This window comes from Triticum urartu, chromosome 4, assembly GCF_003073215.2.
Source record: "Triticum urartu cultivar G1812 chromosome 4, Tu2.1, whole genome shotgun sequence".
Classification (NCBI taxonomy): Eukaryota; Viridiplantae; Streptophyta; class Magnoliopsida; order Poales; family Poaceae; genus Triticum; species Triticum urartu.
In genome coordinates this window covers 606415922-606435672 of record NC_053025.1, presented here as the reverse complement: position 1 = coordinate 606435672, position 19751 = coordinate 606415922, and the positions used below count along the sequence as shown (strand labels likewise).

Below are 19751 nucleotides of genomic sequence, written 5' to 3'. Positions count from 1 at the left end.
CAAGTCATGGGCAAGGAATCGAGAAATAAGGATGACAGTCATCCTCCCGGCTCCTCAGCCGTTTGGATCCTTGGCCGTCGGATCTGGTTGCTTGATTGGATCTCGGCCGTCGGATCGACCCCTGAAACGACCTACGCCGTCGGATCCACCTGGAGGCACTATTGCAATGAACAGTTTCACCCCCCTCCCCCGCTGTTTCACCCCACTGTAAAGATCTCATGCCACCGCCGATATTAGGGTGCCCCCGCGAGGGTATTTTCGTCATTTCATGTCTTACTCCCTCTCTCTCCCGCACATCTCTCTCTCTCGCACACGAGCCGCCGCCGCCTGCGTTCTTCCCCATCCGCCGCCGCCGCCCCCATCCTCCGCCCCCAGCTGCACCTAGCCGTCGCTCCTCCCGCACAGCCGCACTCGCACCGCCCCCTTCCTCTTCCTCTCGCCTCACCTCTCTCTCCTTCCAAACCACCTCCCGGCCTCGCCTCTTCCTTCCTTCTCCTCCGGCGCCTCCTCCCCGTTGGCTCCTTCTTGCCCCTCCTCCGCCGGTCCTCCTTCTCCTACGTCACCCGGAGGGGTGCAGCTGCCGCTTGCGTTGTAGCTCCCCCTACGAGCTCGCGCGCCTGATCCGACGGCAGGAAGCCGCACAGCCTGGCGACCAGGAGCTCCCCGGCGTGGTTCCCTGGATGGAGGGATGCTTCCTCCGTCACTGCCTTCTCCATGCCGATGCCATCAGTAGCGGCGGCGGTCGGGCTGATGCGACGCGGCTGCAAGCTCATCGTGAGAGCAACGGCAACGACGAGCTCACCACTCCTTCTTGCTGCGCCTGCTAGACCTCCAGGTGCAGCTCTCCCCCCTCCCCTCTCCCTCCCCAGAGAATCTGGACCTGGAGATTTCAGACTGCTCAACGTGGAATAGAAAACCCTAGCAATTTGGTGTGGTGTTCATAGAGAGGCAGATCCAGCTTTGCATTTTTTTTCTCATGATGTTGTGTTCTTCAATTTTGCATTGTGTGAATAGGTTCGAATTGAGGGGGTGGGTAGAACTAGATGTGTCCTAGGTATCTGCACAGTAGTTTTTGTTGCCTTCCTTAGCTTGTTGGGTACCTGCTTATTTTCTGTTTAGGAGGACCGATTTGTCCTGAGGCTGTGTCCTTTCTCAAGGAATTTTTTGTTCCTATCTGATACTAGCAGACAAATTGGTTGCAGGGTAGCCGGGGTAGGTCTTTCTGCATATGCATTTGAATATGAGATGTCTCAAGATTGTTGGTCTACTTCTTTTGGTCTTATACTGACCCTGTCTTTGGTCAGGACAACTTGGAACAACTTGTGTGTCCCTCTCAGATTCCTACAGAAGAAAGGATACATTTTCTTTTCTATTGGATGGACAACAACATAACCACAACAATAGGTCTATCAGGTAATTGGCCATCTGTCTTTATCCATGTGTAGTTAGAACTTATATGTCAGATTGTGCAAACCACCTCGATTGTCATCTAAATATTATCACGATCTTTATTTTTTTGTTTAGCCTAGCAAAGGTCAAATTGCTTCTTCTTTTCAAAAAGTAATTTCTGATGTCTAGAGTTTGTGCCTCCAGGATCTTGGGCTCCTACTAATCTTTTCTGAACTTTGTTAATTTTGTCAGAAGAAGCAGGAGCGAAGCAAAGGCAGGATTCCATGATGAGTTTGGAGTTTACCCTCTGTTCTTGGAAATTGAAATTGTCTCTCATGCGAGCGGCGACCTTTTCTTAGCCATGGTGAGTTTGAGGCTTACCCTCTGTTCTTGCTAGCCAAAATTGGTTTCTCATTGAATAATGTTCATCACACTGTACTCAAGAATACAAAGGAAGCTACCCAAATGTGATAGATCCTACTCTTCGGCAGCTTAAATTGAAAGATGTAGTAGCTGAACAAGACTAGGATCATGTTTACGATGCATTTTCCATCGATACAGAGGTATGAATCATTGAATCCTATGATTGACATTGTAAAAACTCTCAGTGAGCAGCCTACCTCCTGAATTAATAGTGAGAAGCCATATATTTTACTTTTAGGTGTAAAAAATAGTAAAAGATGAGGTAGCCATCTCCTACTGAATTAATAGTGAGAAGCTTACCAGCTGAATTTTATTCTTAGATGATATGAAGGATTATCGATATTTACTATTTAGGATGTATGCATATATGTTACTGGTCTTATGATATTGTTAGCAAAAGTTTTAGTGCTCTTTATGGTCGACAGTGGCATGCCGCTCCAAGCCACTCCGCTTTCCATCAACGCTGACAACCACAGCAGGGGTGGATCCAGCCGACAAGAGGCAGAGCGGCGGTCAACGGTGGTGGCCTGCTCCCAAGCTGCAGGTGAGAAGGTGACGCAACAGTGGTTGGTTTGCATAAATATTGGTCAATGCATTCTGAGAATATTTTGTGAGGTATCCTGATTGGCATATGCCGTTTCCAGCATTTGGGCATCGTGGTTGTAGCTCACAGTCGGGTAGAAAATCAGTTATGTAGCTATGCCAAATTATTTCCTTCAATATTGTAAATATTCATGTCCATTGCTGGAAGCAAAAAACCTTTGATGGTATATGACTTAATAATCCACATGGATTCTTATACATAGGCTGTTTAATTACTACGTCCACCGTTTCTTTTCAGCTAAAGTCTTTGTCATACTGTGTACGGTGTCAATGCGAACTACCAGAGTCACATGAGGCTCACAATAAGCAGCAATATTAGTGCCACTCCTGTCCAGTGTTGATAAATTGATATTTAGCCTGTTTACCTGGCACCATCAGGTCCAAGGCAACTAGATTAGCTAACCTTAGCCGTGCATCGCTCCCGTGTTTACTCTTCTCTGGTGCTGCTATTACTCACACAATTTGGATCGGGAATACAACACTGTTTAACATTCAGTTTTGTTTTCTCAGTGCTTTGGAGAAGATGAACATGAGGCCCCAACCTGCACTGGCATAGCTAGGCAGGGGAGTATCCTTCCACTTGACATTTCCTTCTCAGTTTTGTATGTTTAATTTTTAGAGCCGTGGTTACTCTGAAAACTGAGATGTGGAGATTGCGGTATTGATCTTAGTTCAATCCATTCTATTACGTAGCCTCGCTTTGTTATCCATGATTTCCCTCATTTGATTGATTTGACACATGTTCATTCACTAGATTATAGTCTACTTCGTGTATTTAGTTCTAGGTTGTTTTGATCTAAGTGGTACTTGATTTCTTGGCATTGTTCATTGCCTCGAGCCATGTCTGATACTGAATTTGACCATGATCCTCTTGTAGTAAATATGACTTATTTGCTCTCTATTGGAATATTTCTTTTCACATATTGCTAGCTCCTTAGGTGTAATGTTGTTTAAAATATTTGTCCTGGAGCTCCTTTGCTCCTGTTCTTGGTGTAGATAAACCAAAACTGCTCCTTTTAGGCCATCCAAGAGTCTTAAACGACCAACATTGTAATTAGCATATGTGGACAGTTACGCTACAATGCCCCCAATTGTTTTTCAGTGATAACTCTTGCTCCAAATTTTGCTTTTCGGGAGGTGGTTGAGGTAGAGATTGTTGTGTTGTGGCAGGGCACACTACGGTGCCGGGTTGCATAGGGGCATGCCCTTTCTTAGTATTCAAATATCATGTACTAATTGTGTTTTCACTTTGTATTGCTTACTCACAGATGTCACCGGAAGCGTCATGGTTTTTTCTTAAGCTCACCAAATATTTCTCTTCATATTTTGTATGTCTGACAACTTCCCGTTACACAGTTCCGCTTTTGGCTGGACAAGCTGTCTACTCTCTGGTCTATTCTTAAATAGGCATGTTGGTCTTTTCTAACATAACCAGCCTGCCATTTCTATTACTCGCAGAACATTTCACTTTCTGTCAATAAGCATTTATCTCTATGCTAACTTGGTGTAAAGTAGCCTTGATGATGTGTGGAGGCGGTCTGCTCAGTGTAAGAACAAATAGTTGGTGGCTCCCATTTTTATCTCATTTCGTAAATCAGTGTAAGGTAGCCTATGTCAATATCTGAAAGTTTTTTGTGTTTGTTTATCCTCCTTAAATCAATATGTTCTTTTGATTTGTAGGACTGTTAGTAAGGTTGATCATCGGCAAGCGAAAGTGCTTCGTGGATGCTTGCACGACCAAGGTGAGTGCATATGGACGAGCTGGTGACGAATCAGTTTCGCTTTTGTATTTCCTTTTGCATTGGCTTATTTGATTTCAACGTTATGGGTTCAGTGTTCATCTTGGAAAAGATCTACATCATAATTTGGTGTCTCCATTTAGGGCTAAACAGTAAAAAATATTGTTGTTTCTTGTGACGATAAACAACTTATAGTTGTTTTGGTAGCATAATTAGGTAATGATATTGTTAAAAGTTTAACTGATTTATGAGAATAGTTCCATTATTTAGTCTCACGGTCGTGTTCTTCCTTCAGCGGGCTTGGGGGGGGGGGGGGGGGGGGGGGAGGAGTGCGTGTTTTCGAGGTAAAATGCATGATGAATTTATCTGTAAGGTGTTTTGGCCATATGTCAGAGGAGATCATTGGATTTTCCTATCCTTATGTTTTACTCCTGAAAATAGCTTCTAACGATATTGTTCTGCTAGCCCTTCAAGCTCCCAGAGTGCAAACACCATGAGATAGGGATGTGAAACTGAAGGAAAGAAGGCCCTGACCACTCTCATCATTTACTCAAGTAATAACACTTATCGGCGATAGGAACGACAAGTTGACGCAGGTGAGCTTAGTGTCTCTTATGATGTCGTTTTATGTCTTGGCCTCAAGTTCACAACCAGTTCTTTGTTTGGTGAGATGTACGTGTTCTTTCATGGTTATTCTCATTAGGTGGCTGCACTTTTTTTTTTCTCAATTTGTGTTCTGAATTTGAGGTTGCAGATGCGTGCCTCGATTGTTTATATAAATGTGTAAGTAGAAAAATTTCATGGGCAACAACCTGGGATAGGTAAGAGAGATACGAATCATATGATGGTCTTTCAGAAGAGATGCTGCTACGAAGATCTTTGTATGTCCCTAGCGGCCATGCCGACAACTTACTAGATGTTTTTCTTCCAACGTGGATCTTCTTTTCTTAAGAACCAACTTTTATTGTAGATCTTTTTGAAAGCATGGCATATGAAGTAGAACTGGATTTTACATAGTTATATCTACGTGCTTGTCCAAGTATAGACTTCAATATATAGCTTGTGAAAATTTAAAAATCGTTTGGTTTAGTGAATTTCCTTTGTCCAAGTATGATTCCTTTTATACTTCCATTTTTTAGTTGCCACTATTTTGTATTTTGTATTAAATTGACATTTTGAAATAAGCTGACGACGATCCTCGGCAGCGAGACAAGTGTATGGAAAATTCAGTTTCTTTAGTGAACTCAGTTGAACCTTGCAATTTTAAGTATGTGCCGAGTCGTGCATAGCTTTCTGTTTTGTGTAAGTGGAAAGTATTACTAGTTTCACTTTGTCCAATTTTTTCAGGGACAGCTTTTGGGAGTTGGTCCAAACTTAATGCATTCATGGGATCACCAATTTTTGGCGATGGTTGAGATTGGGTAGGTTGTACCATGAGTTCCTGGATGATTGTTGCAATTCTCATGCTTGCTTGCAAGGATGTTGCATGAATTGGAGAGATTGGGACTGAATACTGACCTCGAATATATATTGATGCTCCTATCTTCTCATTGCATTTGTCTCTGCATTAAATTAGTCAAGTTAAATTTTCAGTACCGATTCTACGATGTATTCCCCTCATGGAATTTTGATTCCTCTTTCTATTAGAGTTTTATGTCTTATTTATATATTAGATTTATTTCTTCTCCTATGACATGCAGTTCTACAGTTGCGTTTCCATATGCATCTACGCCCCACCAGTATACTTGGTCTTTCAGTTATGCCATCCAGTTTCCTCCCTTTTTGCCTGGTTATGGCCGTGGTTAGCTTAGGAAGAGAGAGCAGCACAAATGAACTGCATTGATAAGTTCACATGTAGCAAAATCTGGATTGAAGTGATCCTCCAATTTCAAGAATAGCATACTGAATATGGATCTATTAAATAATACTGAATGTCATGATGGCCTTCCTAGGAGATGTAGTTCTGAATATCCTACTGCTCTATGGATCTATTATTGCAAGAACTGTATAACGATATGCAGCGAGCTGCTTCATACCATCATTTAGCGTCTGTATATTCTATCTGATTATCTTTCCTTAGTGCCGTCTGATGAGAGGCATTCTTGTTGCCCTGTACACATCTTGTGCTCCTATGATGGGGCAGATGATGTTATTTAATTAATTATCGGAATAAAATGATAATCCATTGGGCTCCCTTCCTTCATTGTGTCTTTTTTTTTTGCATGTATAGTACTTCACTGCTTCCTGCATGTGATTCCATTTGGTTTCACTTTGATTTTGTTTTCTACAGATCGTTTCTTGGTGGCTGCTAATGAATCATGTAAGGATGGCGCAGAATTCACCAGAGGAAAAAGACCGAACTACGGAGTTTCCCCATTGTTAGAGCTCTTGGTGCCCGGACAAGCCCTCTATCTCGATTCTCCCTTCGCAGCTCAGCTCCACCGACCAGGTCAGTCCTCATTAATGGACGGTTACATGGTTTGTTTTCTTTTTGAACTCTAAATGTGTGCCCGCCTTTGAGTAATTTCTTGGATCCACGTGTTCTGTTCAGATGGCGATGGCTGACAAAGAGCTCGATGTCCATGGCTCGTCAGGTTCCGCTGGCTCCACTAACAACCGTCTACGGACGCTTGCACAGGTCAGGTGAAACCCATCCTGTCCCCTCTCTGATTTTACTGGACGGTTGCAAAAATATGATGAGTGTGTGACTCGGGAATTTTTATAATCAAAAGAAGTACTCATAGATGTAAACATTCCTAACTCTGCAAAGAAACACGCATCTGATCTAGGGATTATTGATGCTCGCAGATAGTAGTAAAGAAATAGTGATATTTAGATCCAGGCAGTGTGATGATTTTAACTCTATTTCTTTGACGTGCTCTTCATTTAGTTAATAGCTCTGTAGGTGTTTCCTCGATTGATTAGATGTTGTCTAGGCCTTCTATGTAGATGTATTTTGTTTATAAAGCGCAAGCATTCTACGTGCTAATTAGATTTCTGTCTTTGAAGGTGATCATATTGATCTTACCTTATCGACTGCTCTTACTAAAACAAGTTGTATTTTCAACTGATTAATAGCCCCATTGTTCTTAAAAATGCTCATCACATGCTCAAGACAATCTGATTAACCGATAGACTTAACGTATCTTTTTTTTAACACTATGTCTGCTTTTATCCGTGACTGATTTCTCTGATATCTCTCCCGTGCTGTGATGCAATTAGTGTAAGCAGCTCCTCGTGGCCTTATGTTTTATGTTCTCGGGCACTGCAGGATACCAAGCGAGTGTTTAGGATCCCACACCGGGCATTTCTTGACATGCTCCTAGCACACCTTACGCTAATCACCGGCTTAGTATGATCGTGTTGTACATGACGACGGCAAGATTGTGTGACCATCTTTTTCAACACCTCTACATTGGATCTTGGAGGACCAATCAGTATGAACGCGTCGTGTCGTCATTCCTCCTGGTCTACATTATGCCCAAGACATGCAAAGTTGTGGATTGTCTGTAAGCTACCATGTGCTTTTGTACGTCCTATGCCTGTGATATTTGCTACTAAACCTATTGTGCTACGTGCTTTCTATGTTCATACATTGTTAGGTGGCTCCTTATTGTGTGCATACAAACAAACCTTACTTCTGAATGATTCTTTGTTAGTTTTTTATTTTTATCATGGTTGACAGAATAATGAGTGCAAAAATTATTTTGCTTAAATCTGGTTGCTTGGCTGACAAAGATATGCTTTCTATGCTTGTGATGCTTTCTATGCTATGGATTTTATGTATTGGATTAGGGCCAATGCTTACTTAGGCCATTTTAATTTTGATAAGCCTATTGTTAAAGTTCAAGATACTACGGTTGATGGCTGAGTACAACTGTACATAGATTGTCCTTGGATTTTCCTTTACGGTATATACTGAGTGAATTGTGAATACTGTTACCTTGGCCATTATTCTTTGTATGGTGTATACAGTGTGAATGCATATGCTAAACCTGGTGTTTGGACCGGCACCCTCGCGCCAGGGCGCGATGCCGATCTAGTATGCCATGAGATGAGGTAAAAAGATTTCGTCTAGCATGTGCTTGATAAGATATGAAGATTATAAGTCTTGACCCCTAAAGACATGAAAACTGAATTCAGTACTCTACTCTGTAGCACTAACTATTGCGTTATGTTGTGAGAGGCATCATCATTTGGTTTACTATTTCGTGGCATCATCATTTTAGTACATCTTATTTGTAAAATGTACACCATTTTAGAGAAGACTGGCGAGGATATCACTATTGGGCCCTTCATCTTCACTCAGATCAGTAATCAATCAAGTTTGCAACCAGTCGGCCTGGTTAGTTCAAACCTGTTAGAATAAATCCGAGGTGCTCCGTCGATCTAATGAGGATCAAGCAATCACACCAGCACAACACCGAGATTTGTTAACAAGGTTCACCGATATGGCTACATCATCGGGGCATGACTATGGGCGCTCCTCTCCATGACACCGCTACAATACCGCACCCCGGCCGCCCGGGCGCCGGCACACGCCGCCGGCTCCCCCCGCGTGCCTGTGCTATTATGTTGGCATAGGTTACATCGTGTGTCTACCCCCGATATATATGAGAGGCCTAGGATACAAGTGTTCTATTAGGACACAACTCTTATCCTGTTTACACACAGTCCAAAACCAAGTCCAACTGTAACCTACCTTGTACAATAATATTCGACACAACTCTAACAAACTCCACCTTGGCGACTATTCTCCACCATCTTGAATTCGTCCGTGCGTCAAACCTCCATGTACATTGGACTTGAGATACGCCATGAGCACCGCTGCTACTCCCAGACTCCATATGACTCCACCTGCAACTGTAGTCCCTTCTCATCTTCTTCACAGTCAATACTCGAGCAAAATTAAGTTCCTCATTACTCTACCTTGTGTTTCCAACTTCCGGAGTATCCGTTCAACAATATCACACACCAACCATTGTCTGCGTGAAAAAATGAACAACTCACATATTGGACGTCACATACAAGAGTTACCTGAACTCAACATCACCGCTTTTTCTTGACCATCTGTCTGAAACTTGATGGAATTTCACCGTCGCCCTGTGTCACCCTGAGTCAAATTCACAGTTGTCTCATTCTTTTTCCCGGATAGTCTCTGACATGTCCCACGGCTATAACACTCCGCCTCCTTCTGTATTTGTCATCCGCACTTTGCCATATGCACTGAACACCACAAAATATACGGCCATGTATTCTCTCAGCTTTTGACAATTTCAGACTTTCCGCCACTTTCTCAGATTCTTCATGGTCAACTCCAGTTCATCAATCGGCACCGATAGACCTAGTCACCAACTTGAATCCGGTACTCGTCAACACTGCTTCAGCACCCCCTTGCACACTTTGTCTAACAACATATCTGACCACCGGTGCCCTGGCCTGTCGCTGTGTCCCATGCTTACCGCACGCCTCGCCGCTATCACCGCGCCGAGCCTCTGCTGTCCTGGTCAAGTCTCCCGGGTAGCTAGCCCACACTCCCTCAACCCCCACTGCAGAGAACCATCGATCATTACCGACCGATGCCGAGTATCACGTCTCCATCAGACCACTGGCGCCCAGTCCGATCCACGTGTCTCTCGCTTTACCTGCTGAAATAGGCTTCGATTCTCCGAATTCTTACGTCGTAGCCCCTCCATCAGTACAGAGTGAAGTCTTCTATTAAACTCCATCTCCACCTTCAACATGACTCCATGATGGTTGTACGTGCCACCCTCCCGCGCCCTGTCGACTCCAAACTCTCCTGTGCGCACCATCTTGAATCAACCCCGCGTCATAGTCTGTCGAAGCCGCACAAGCCCTCAAGCCCGCATCACGTGTTTACACGCCCCAGAAGTCGGCCACCATCAGCATCACGCTCCTATGTCGTCGTCGCTGAAATCACCGCCGTCTTCTGCTTTAACCAACATCCATGTCGGTCCGCCAGACTGTCCAGTCCGACCCAGCCAAAGTTATCCGACTGTAATCATGCTCCACCCTGCGTCGTGTCCGCCTCACACATCTGTGCATTGCCTTGACGCCCTGTGCATGCATGATACCTGCCACGACGAGCTCCAGACTCCTCCGAGCCATATATGCATGCCGCCATCCTCGTCGCATGTGCTCCATCTTGATCAACTTGGCATTCCGCTACACAATCAAGCAACCCGTCACACCAACAGATTAAACATCCACCTTGATGCAACACTTGAAAACACGCAGCCTTCAGACCAAAATAAACATTGATCCAACTACCAATTGACATTGATATTCCATGAATATTGCGACTCCGCGTCCTTATTTCCTGCAGTGCATTGACCGCTGCCATCATGTAACACAGAGAAAACCCCAAAAACGACATATCAGTGGCAGCCTCCCGTGCCCAAACATGGCACAAGCTGACCCAAATTTCCCTTTTTCCTTTTTCTCTCAAGCACCCGATGGCAAGCACACCACATGTGACGCCCTTTCTTCAAACAAATCTTGTGTGTACGTCTCCACTTGCATGCCTCGACCTTGTGCATCTGCAGCTCCACAAACTAGCCCGTCCATACATTGACCAGCCATCTGCATGGCCTCCTGCACGCCCGACTTAGTAGACTTGGCCAATCAGTGCGCTGGAACGCACTTCGGGCCGCCGCCCATGCGCGCGCCCGTTGTCCCGATCGCGCTGGACTGCCTAGGGCACCACCCGTGAATACGTCCCTCTGCCAGGGCCTCGTCTGTGCTGCCTCGCCGCATCTCGATCGATCTTGTCGACTCCGAGACACCGACAACTCTTGCTGCTGCACGATTCCATCGAGAGCCGCCACCGCTAGTAACCTGCTGCCGCCAAGATCTTTTGATCCAACAAATCCGATGACTTCAAAACCTTGCTCATGATACCACTTGATAGAATAAATCCGAGGCGCTCCGTCGATCTAACGAGGATCAAGCAATCACACCAGCACAACACCAAGATTTGTTAACGAGGTTCACCGATATGGCTACATCCTCAGGGCATGACTATGGGCGCTCCTCCCCATGACACCGCTACAATACCGCACCCCGGCCGCCCGGGCGCCGGCACACGTCGCCGGCTCCCCCCGCGTGCCCGTGCTATTATGTTGGCATAGGTCACATCGTGTGTCTACCCTCGATATATATGAGAGGCCTAGGATATAAGTGTCTTATTAGGACACAACTCCTACCCTGTCTACACACAGTCCAAAACCAAGCCCAACTGTAACCTACCTTATACAATAATATTCGACACAACTCTAACAAGACCGAGGAATAATGAGAAATGTTGACTCATTGAATAGATTTCGGCGCGAGCTTCACTTCGATAACAAATAATTGGCATATATGTTCTTTTCGATTGGGGGAGGGGGGTGGGGGGCTGTGAGAGTTTGACTTTGAATGCAGCTGGACTCACCTGCTATAGCCACAAGGGTATAATATTTTCAGGACTGGGATAATTAATTAACTATCGATTTCGAAGTTCATTATTAAATATATACTCCCTTCGTCCGAAAATATTTGTCATTAAAATGGATAAAAAGAGATGTATCTAGAACTAAAATACATCTAGATACATCACCTTTTATCCATTTTGATGACAAGTATTTCTGGACGAAGGGAGTACTACTAATTATTGCATCAAGTTGTAGTTATGCACCATGGACTTGGGTGCTTTGCCCAAGTCATGAACATGGGATACACCATGTGATGGGGGTAAAAAGATTCCAGCTCGCATGTGCTTCATAAAGATATGGAGATAATAAATCTTGATCCCTAGTCATGAAGATAACTTTATACGTTCTGTATCCTCCTTTCAACCTTCTTGACTTATGTAAATCCCCGTCCTTCTCATCCAATCTTGACAAAAAAATACCTACTATGTGAAATCAGAATTGTTGACTTATGAAAATCCTTGTGTCATTCTCCTGCAATCATGACAAGAAAAATACTTGCTATGTGAAATCAGAATTGAATGAATCAGTGTGAACAGAGAACTTGACAAACTTGGTTTGGCTAGTGAATATGAGTAATATGCACTTCCACAAACCGCTCAATTAAGGTTGATTGGCCATGAGGATTTCTGGTGCCACTATAAATTCACGATGAAAAATACACACATGAAAGTACTGTTGGATGGAGAACAAATCGAATTTCAAAAAAGAATAGAAAATGTAGTAACAATGGTCACTGAGGATTTCTGCTAAATTAATCTAGCATGTCATAATATTCCAAAATTCAAAATGGACCTAATAACTATAAAGGGATGAGTCTGACTTAGAAATAAAATATGGCATGACAAGATACAAGTAAGTTGCACGAGAACCCGCGTATGATAATTAATAACATAAACCACCCAACGTTTGTTAGTGTTTGGTAACAAACAACAATTTGGGCACCCATTGTAAAGTAAACCCTGTGTTGTATCTTTTTTTAGAACAAAGGCTCGAGAGAGAGCCCGGCTTTGAATTAACAAAGCCATTAACCGGCCAGGAGTTACATCGGACAACACCTTACAAGAGGAAAAAGAAAAAGACGGCAGATACATGGTGCTACTAGACAACTTGCAAACCTCAACAACACCAAACACTACAACATAATGAACAACAAAGCTTCGCTTGATGTCGATGATGTCCCCAACCGCAGAATGAGCACCATAGGTGGAGCGGAAGCACTAACAAGATGAGACCCATCATAGGCAGGGAGCATGCCCTCATATGCACCAGGAGTGGTGAGCTGCAACAACCTACCCAAAACCATCTCCGAAGAGGACCCCTGCCCCTCGTCCTGGCTCGAAGGACGCCGTTCCATCGGAAGATGGGGAAGCTCACCCTAGAGCCAGATGAGATGGCAGCCACGAACAACCTTGAGAGATACTCAGCCCCACCCCCAGCTGAGTCGAGCTCGCCTTGGAAGATCCTCGCCCACACACATAGAGCCACACACGAAGGGATGAAGCTATCAAGATCGAAGGTGCTGAGGAAGGAAGCGCAGAACGATAAAATCGGACCACGCGACCGTCGATCCCCCAATCCCCAAATCAGAACGCCCTTGCATCTCTCAAACCACCAGAGCGGCACCTCCAGGAAGGTGAGGGCGGAGAGCGCCACTGCCGCCCCATCCAAAAGGATGAGGTTTTCACCCGGGGCGAGAGGGGGGGGGGGAGAGGGGAACAGAACCTCGACAGAGCCTCCAGGGAGGGGCACGACAACAATTGATGTCGTCACCGTCGTTGCCGGCCCACACCGGCCAAGGATTTCTCCCGGACTGCCGCCACTCTCACACCCCAAGCGCACCAGATCCGGCGACTAGGGACCGCCAAGGACCAGCAACGCCGAGGTGGAAGGAGCTATGAGAGGGGGAGGGAAAGACCTGCAGATCTGGCGCCGTCCGGCCGGGGAAGACCGCACGCGAAGACCAGCCGTCAAACGACCGCTGCCACCACGCCGCCCGCGCGGCCGAGGGGGCAGAGCAGCACCCGCGACCACTGCTCGCCGGAGAGCCAGCCGTCGCCTCTCCTTCCGAGGCCGCCGCCTCGGCGTCCGTGGCTCTCCGCACGGAGGCGGAGCAGCAGATCCTCGCCGCCACCGTCCTCGTCGGCCGCACAGGCTTGCCCGGAGACCTACTCTGGTGGCGGCGAGGGGGGAGCTAGCAGGGGGCGGCGGCGCGCGCTAGGATTTCGTCGCCGCTCGAGTCACCCCGAGCGGAGCGACGCGGGGGAGGAGCTTCTGCCGTGCTGAAGATCCTCCTCTGGCTAGCGTACCTCATGGCCGACTCCACCGCTGCCTACACCCTCGGCCATCTCTCCATCAGCGGTTCGCTGCGTGAGCAAAAGCTTGCGGTATTCTGGGCGCCCTTCCTCCTGGTGCATCTTGGTAGCCAGGACACCATCACCGCCTACGCCCTTGAGGACAACAAGCTTTGGCCACGCCACCTGCTAAATCTCAGTGTCCAAGCCTTTGGGGTTGCTTATGTCCTCTATAAGCATATCGCCGAGATCCCCACCTTGTTGGGATTGGCCACCAGCTTGATGTTTGGCGTCGGTCTCAGCAAGTACGGGGAGAGGATATGGGCACTCAAGTGCGCCATCCTGGACAGCATCCGGAGCTCCATCAGAAAACCTCATGCTCTCCCTACTTACTCCGATGAGCTTCATCCCCGGGGGCCAAGAAGGGCAAAAGAGCGCGATGAAGAAGAGCTCCTTCTGTTTTCTCATGACATGCTCCCCCTTTGCAAGGGCGCTATGGCTGATTCTCCTGTGGCTTTGTTTAGGTTCCGTATTGCAACTGGTGTGATCTTGTCCAAATTTTATGTACGGAGTTGGGAATGGAAAACTACGCTCAGGGTGGTGGAGATGGAATTGTCCCTGATGTATGACATTATCTACACCAAGGCAGTGGTGATCCACACTTGGTATGGCTACCTGTTCCGTCTGGTTTCGCCCCTGGCCACTGTTGGTGCATCCGTACTATTTCAGTTAAGTGGCAATAAAATTGGTTACAGCAGACTTGATGTTGCCATCACTTACATCTTGTTGGTTGGTGCCTTCCTGTTGGATATGGCCTCAGTGTTCAGTACTTTGGGGTCGACCTGGACATGTAATTTCTTGTGGAGAAGAGGGTGGACCAAGCTTGGTAATGTCATTATGTCAAGGCTGCGGCAGGCAATAGAGGGTGGTCAGGCTCCATTGGGCAGTTTAACTTGCTGCATTTCTGCTCCCGTGACACAACAAAGCTAACCAGCAGAGTGACCAAGATGATAGGGCTCGAGGATTGGTGGAACAAAATTCACTACTCTGAGACCTTAGTGATTTCAGAGGATGTCAAGGAGTTGGTGTTCCAAAGTGTGTGGTAAGTTGTGAAGGAGATTCATGACCCCGGAGTAAAGGATGAGATTCAGTCCCCATGCTACGCGGGGGGCCATATGATGCCATGCGGCGAGATATACGATTTGAGCTTTCATCCCGAATCATTCGAAGATACTAACAGGAGGCGTATGCAATTATCCGAAGCTCTGGGCTTCGGTGCAGAACTCCAAGAAATTATCCTTACTTGGCATGTCTTTACAGATGTTTTCCTCTTGTGCAGCGGCACCCCCAAGAACAAGGATGCAGCATATGGGAAGGCGATACCTGGTCTCGAGCTACGCAGCCTATATGAAGCTGGAATACGTGTGCTTATGTTTTTGAACCCAGATTTACCCCTCCCCCAGAAAAAAAGAAGAGAGGGGAAGCTTGCCCACGTCCTGCAAGGAGATCTGGGCTGTAGGATAGATGGAAAGCCAGGCATCATTCTCCGGCGTGGAGTAAAATATGCCAATCTGCTTCTAGAGCTGGTAGATACACGGAATCCTGACAAGTCGGGCATCATATCTCGTCATGAAGGTATTGATCGTGCTGGCATGGAAAAACTGAAGGGGCGGTTGATGCCCAGATCTGGAATCCTCGTGCCAAGGTGGTGTGCTTGATATGACCAAAGCATTGGCGCTCATCCTGGATGCATGGGTGCGTCTGCTCATCTTTGCGTCTGTCCGATACAACAGAGACGCCCATGCCAGACAGATGAACTGTGGTGGTGAGCTCACCACTGTCGTCTGGCTCATGGAGCAACACGCTGCCATGTTTTTCAAGCCATCTGCAGAAGAGGAGCATATCCGTTCACCAGAAGATTCAGAAAATGAGGAAATTGAACTTGGAGACGGACCTCACATGGTCTAGGATGTATCCTGTTCGTCGGAAGATCCAGAGAGTGAGGAAATTCAACTCGGACAGCAATCTCGCATGTCATAGTTCATGAGAAAAATAATACAGTAGTAAAAAGTGCTGCTGCTTTAGTTTTGTCCAATAAATTATGGATTACTGTATCTCCTTTACATCTGTTCCTCTGCTAATATTGCCTGCCATCGGACAAATTTGTTTCTGTAGACAAATTTGAAGGATGTCATTAGTCCCGGCCATCCTGTGATCAGTTTGTAATCTTTCCCTCTGTTGTCTGCGATTAGCAATATGTGCTACTACGATTTTGTGGGAGGTGTCTGCATCCTCTATTGTGCGCAACAATTTGACAAGCTACAACTGATGTGAAGATTAATTCTGCAACAGCACGCTGCTACTGCTAAACCAGTAGAAGTAGTAGCATGCTGTTGATTACCACTTGCATATGTAGCTAGGTAGGTTTGTTAGTCATGTGATGCAGTCATGGAGTCATGGCATCCCTCATAAAGTAGTTTAATTTCTATATCTCCATTCCATCTTGGCATATATAGTTCCTCTACTGTATATGGGGAAAATATGATGTAGTGCTGAAGTTTCTAGTGTAAACTGTACTCTTGGAGAAACTTGTATTTATGATATGCTGTCATGCCTTTTACTCTTGGAGAAACTTGTATTTGGAAAATATGATGTAGTGCTGAAGTTTCCATCTTGGCATTTATGATATGCTGTCATGCCTTTTACTCTTGGAGAAACTTGTATTTATCGATGGTAATGTTGTTGAAGAAGAAATGTTGTTTTAGCCATGCTTGTTCGTCCTGGATTACTAACTAGATGTACGGCGACAAGAAATCTCGGGGGTCTTTCTTTTCTGAAGATATCTTTAACAGGATGTTAACATTTTTGTTACAAGTATGCACCATATGAGGTTTATGAGTTGTATCCTCCTTGCATTGGTAGGAAATTGTTAGTATCTCATTGCTTGTCATGTGCCCGTAACTGTGACCTATAGTTCTTTTTGCCGCCCTACTGGTAGGCCCTATGGTACCATGTTGAAGTTTATTCATGTGCGATGGAAGAAGGTATGCCTATAAACTGATGGAGGCTGTTGGATGAGAAAATGGTGTACTGCTGATACAAGCTATAAGCTCTTCAGACAGAAGGACATGTCTGAATGTTTGACTTGCGAGGCAACAACTTTACTGAATCTCTGAATGTTCCACTTGTTTCTGTACGAGTCTGTTGTTTTTTTAATCAGCTCATGTTTCACAAAGTATGTGATCATTCACTCGCACGAGAGACCATTTGTATTGTACTTGATTCTGCTTGATCACTTGCAAGTTAGATTGTGTTAACTGAACAAGAAATGAGGGAGGGATTGATGAGTATGGCAAAATGAAGTCATATCTGACCTCCCTGGATATTTGTTCCTAAATTTTTGTAAAATTGTAATATGAACCACTTTATACTTCATCATTTGTTTATCGAATTCCAAGTGACAAAAAAAAAACAAAGTCAGTCAAGAGAAAGAAAGGAGAATAAAGAGAAAAAGCCCTGTACAAGGGACTACTACCCCCTGAAGGCCTGATCTGAAGTTTGAAGATCAGTTTTAATTTGTCCAATGACACCACCTAATCAACAGTGCAGGCCTGGGTTTTTGAATATTCTTCGTTCCTTTCCTTCCATAGATGCCAGGCCACCAGCAATGGCTAGCAGGTAAGATTATACTTTTCAAAGACATTCCGTCGAGATCTTCATCCATGTGTATTCCACCTATGTTGCTATAGATGTCGCAATTTTGTAAAACCGTGATATGAAGTATACTTCATCAATGTTTATTTATTTTTATCGATCGAGTTCTAGATTACAATACAAATTGAAACTATGTTAAGTTGAGGAGATCAAAGAAGAGATCTAACGGCTCCACTTCACATTCCAGCTAGGGCTGGACACGAGCCGAGCCGAGCCGAGCTTGATCCGAGTCTGGCTTTGGCTTGCTCTGGAGCGGCTCGGCTCGCTCAGCCAACGAGCCTACTTCAACCGGCTCGGCTCGCTTTGGCTATGGCTCGGCTCAGACCGAGGCGGCTCGTAAGCCAGTTTTTCCCAGAACAATTTAATAGTACAGACCTCTGTATATAGTGCATATACTTGATTTTTTGCGGCAATTAAACCTATATTTTGGAAAACAAACAGTTTATACTACTAAAAATGAACAATCCAGCAGTCTATTGCTTTAAGAAATGGTCATAGTAATGAAAAATAATGTTCTTATATGAATTCTTCTACAAAAATTGTAACAATGGAACACATATGAGAGAAAGAATTGGCAGCATTTCTATTGAATTTTGGACAACACTTCAATTGAACTTTACACAGGAAAACATCAAATATTGACACCCAAACAAGGAGATTTTGCATAGCATAACACTTACCACTTTGACATAAAACTGAGAAAATATTGACAGCCAAACAATGACTAGTGAAAACCACATAATACAAAGTTCATAGTTCACAAATATACAATATGGTTTGGTTGCTAGTCCACAAATCGGTTGTCAGACTAATGAAGTCCACATCCTTTAAGGCAACTTGAAGCAACTCCCTTTCTTTCTTGAAAACCCTCATGCATTCAGCTCTTATTGCCTTCCTTCCAATGGGTTGATAGTTTGGATTCAAGCACTTCATGAGAATGTTGAACCATTTATGTTCAACCATTCTAAATGAGTACTCATGGACACAAATCATCTTTGCCATGACCTCCTTGATGAGGTCCTTATCATACTCAATGCACTGGACTGCTGGACCACTTGTTGTTGCATTGGTTTTTCTAAAAAATAGAGTAGCTTGGATGAGATCCCTATTAACCTTGTCCTTGTAATTCTTGCATGTGTCCATATGTCTTCCATGGATGAGGTGCTTCCACCTTGGACATATGCATATTGATTGTCACAATAATTACATTGTGCCTTCAACTCCATCAAACCTTCTTTTGATGGCACCTTTACTTTATTAAAGAAGGTCCAAACCGCCGACCTCGACCTCGAAGGAGCTTGACCTCTTCGCTTCTTGGCACTCTTTCGTTGCACTTTTTTTGCTTCATCCTCACACGAATTAAGAAGTACGGTTTCTTGCTCTTGAGGCGTATGACCAAGGCCTAGACCATCCTCGAACATGTCATCACCTTCGAAGGCTTCTTCTTCACTATCCACAAACCCATCTGAATTTGATTTGTCACCAACCCCAGGCGGCACCTCAAACAAAGTATCTTGCTCTTCCTCGTCCTCCTCCTCATCCTCTTCCACCTCTTCATGATCCTCCTCCGCTTGCTTATCATTCTCCATTGCCTAGCACACAAAAACAACACGCATGAGCTTGGACACACATATATTTGACTTATGGATAGCAAAAACAGCACGCATGAGCTTGGACACACATATATTTGACTTTTGGATAGCAAAAACAGCAACACACATGAGCTTGCACAAACATATATTTAACATTTGGATACCAAAAAGAGCACACACATGAGCTTGGACAAACATATATTTGACATTTGGATATCAAAAACAGCACACACATGAGCTTGCACAAACATATATTTGACATTTGGGTACCAAAAACAGCATATATGAGCTTGGGCACACATAAATTTGACTTTCAAAAAGCAAAAACAGCACATACACAAGCTTGCATAAATATATATTTTGCACGTACATACCTGCGAAGATGTGGCCTCCCTCTCATAGTAGTTTGCGGAGCCGGAGGCAACGGCGATTCCGACACGCACGCCAGCGCCGGTGGGGTCAGGGAGACGTCGAGGCGGAGGTTTCTTTTCTACCTTATACAACAAC

The 19751-nt window shown here is 44.9% G+C and overlaps 1 long non-coding RNA gene across 10 annotated transcripts; it reads left to right on the top strand.

The window, feature by feature from the left end:
• The first annotated feature begins 316 nt into the window (after positions 1 to 316).
• LOC125553141 lies at positions 317 to 7829 on the top strand. Of its 10 annotated transcripts, none has more exons than XR_007303929.1 (12): positions 317 to 835; positions 1305 to 1413; positions 1642 to 1753; positions 1881 to 1952; positions 2238 to 2356; positions 2926 to 4019; positions 4096 to 4157; positions 4620 to 4750; positions 5502 to 5575; positions 6445 to 6603; positions 6706 to 6792; positions 7426 to 7829. It is a non-coding gene; the product is annotated as an uncharacterized LOC125553141 (long non-coding RNA). The 10 variants fall into 10 exon arrangements; XR_007303922.1 differs by having other exon boundaries at positions 318 to 835; positions 2926 to 4014; XR_007303924.1 differs by lacking the exon at positions 5502 to 5575 and having other exon boundaries at positions 323 to 835; positions 2926 to 3743; positions 3874 to 4014.
• The last annotated feature ends 11922 nt before the right edge of the window (positions 7830 to 19751 follow it).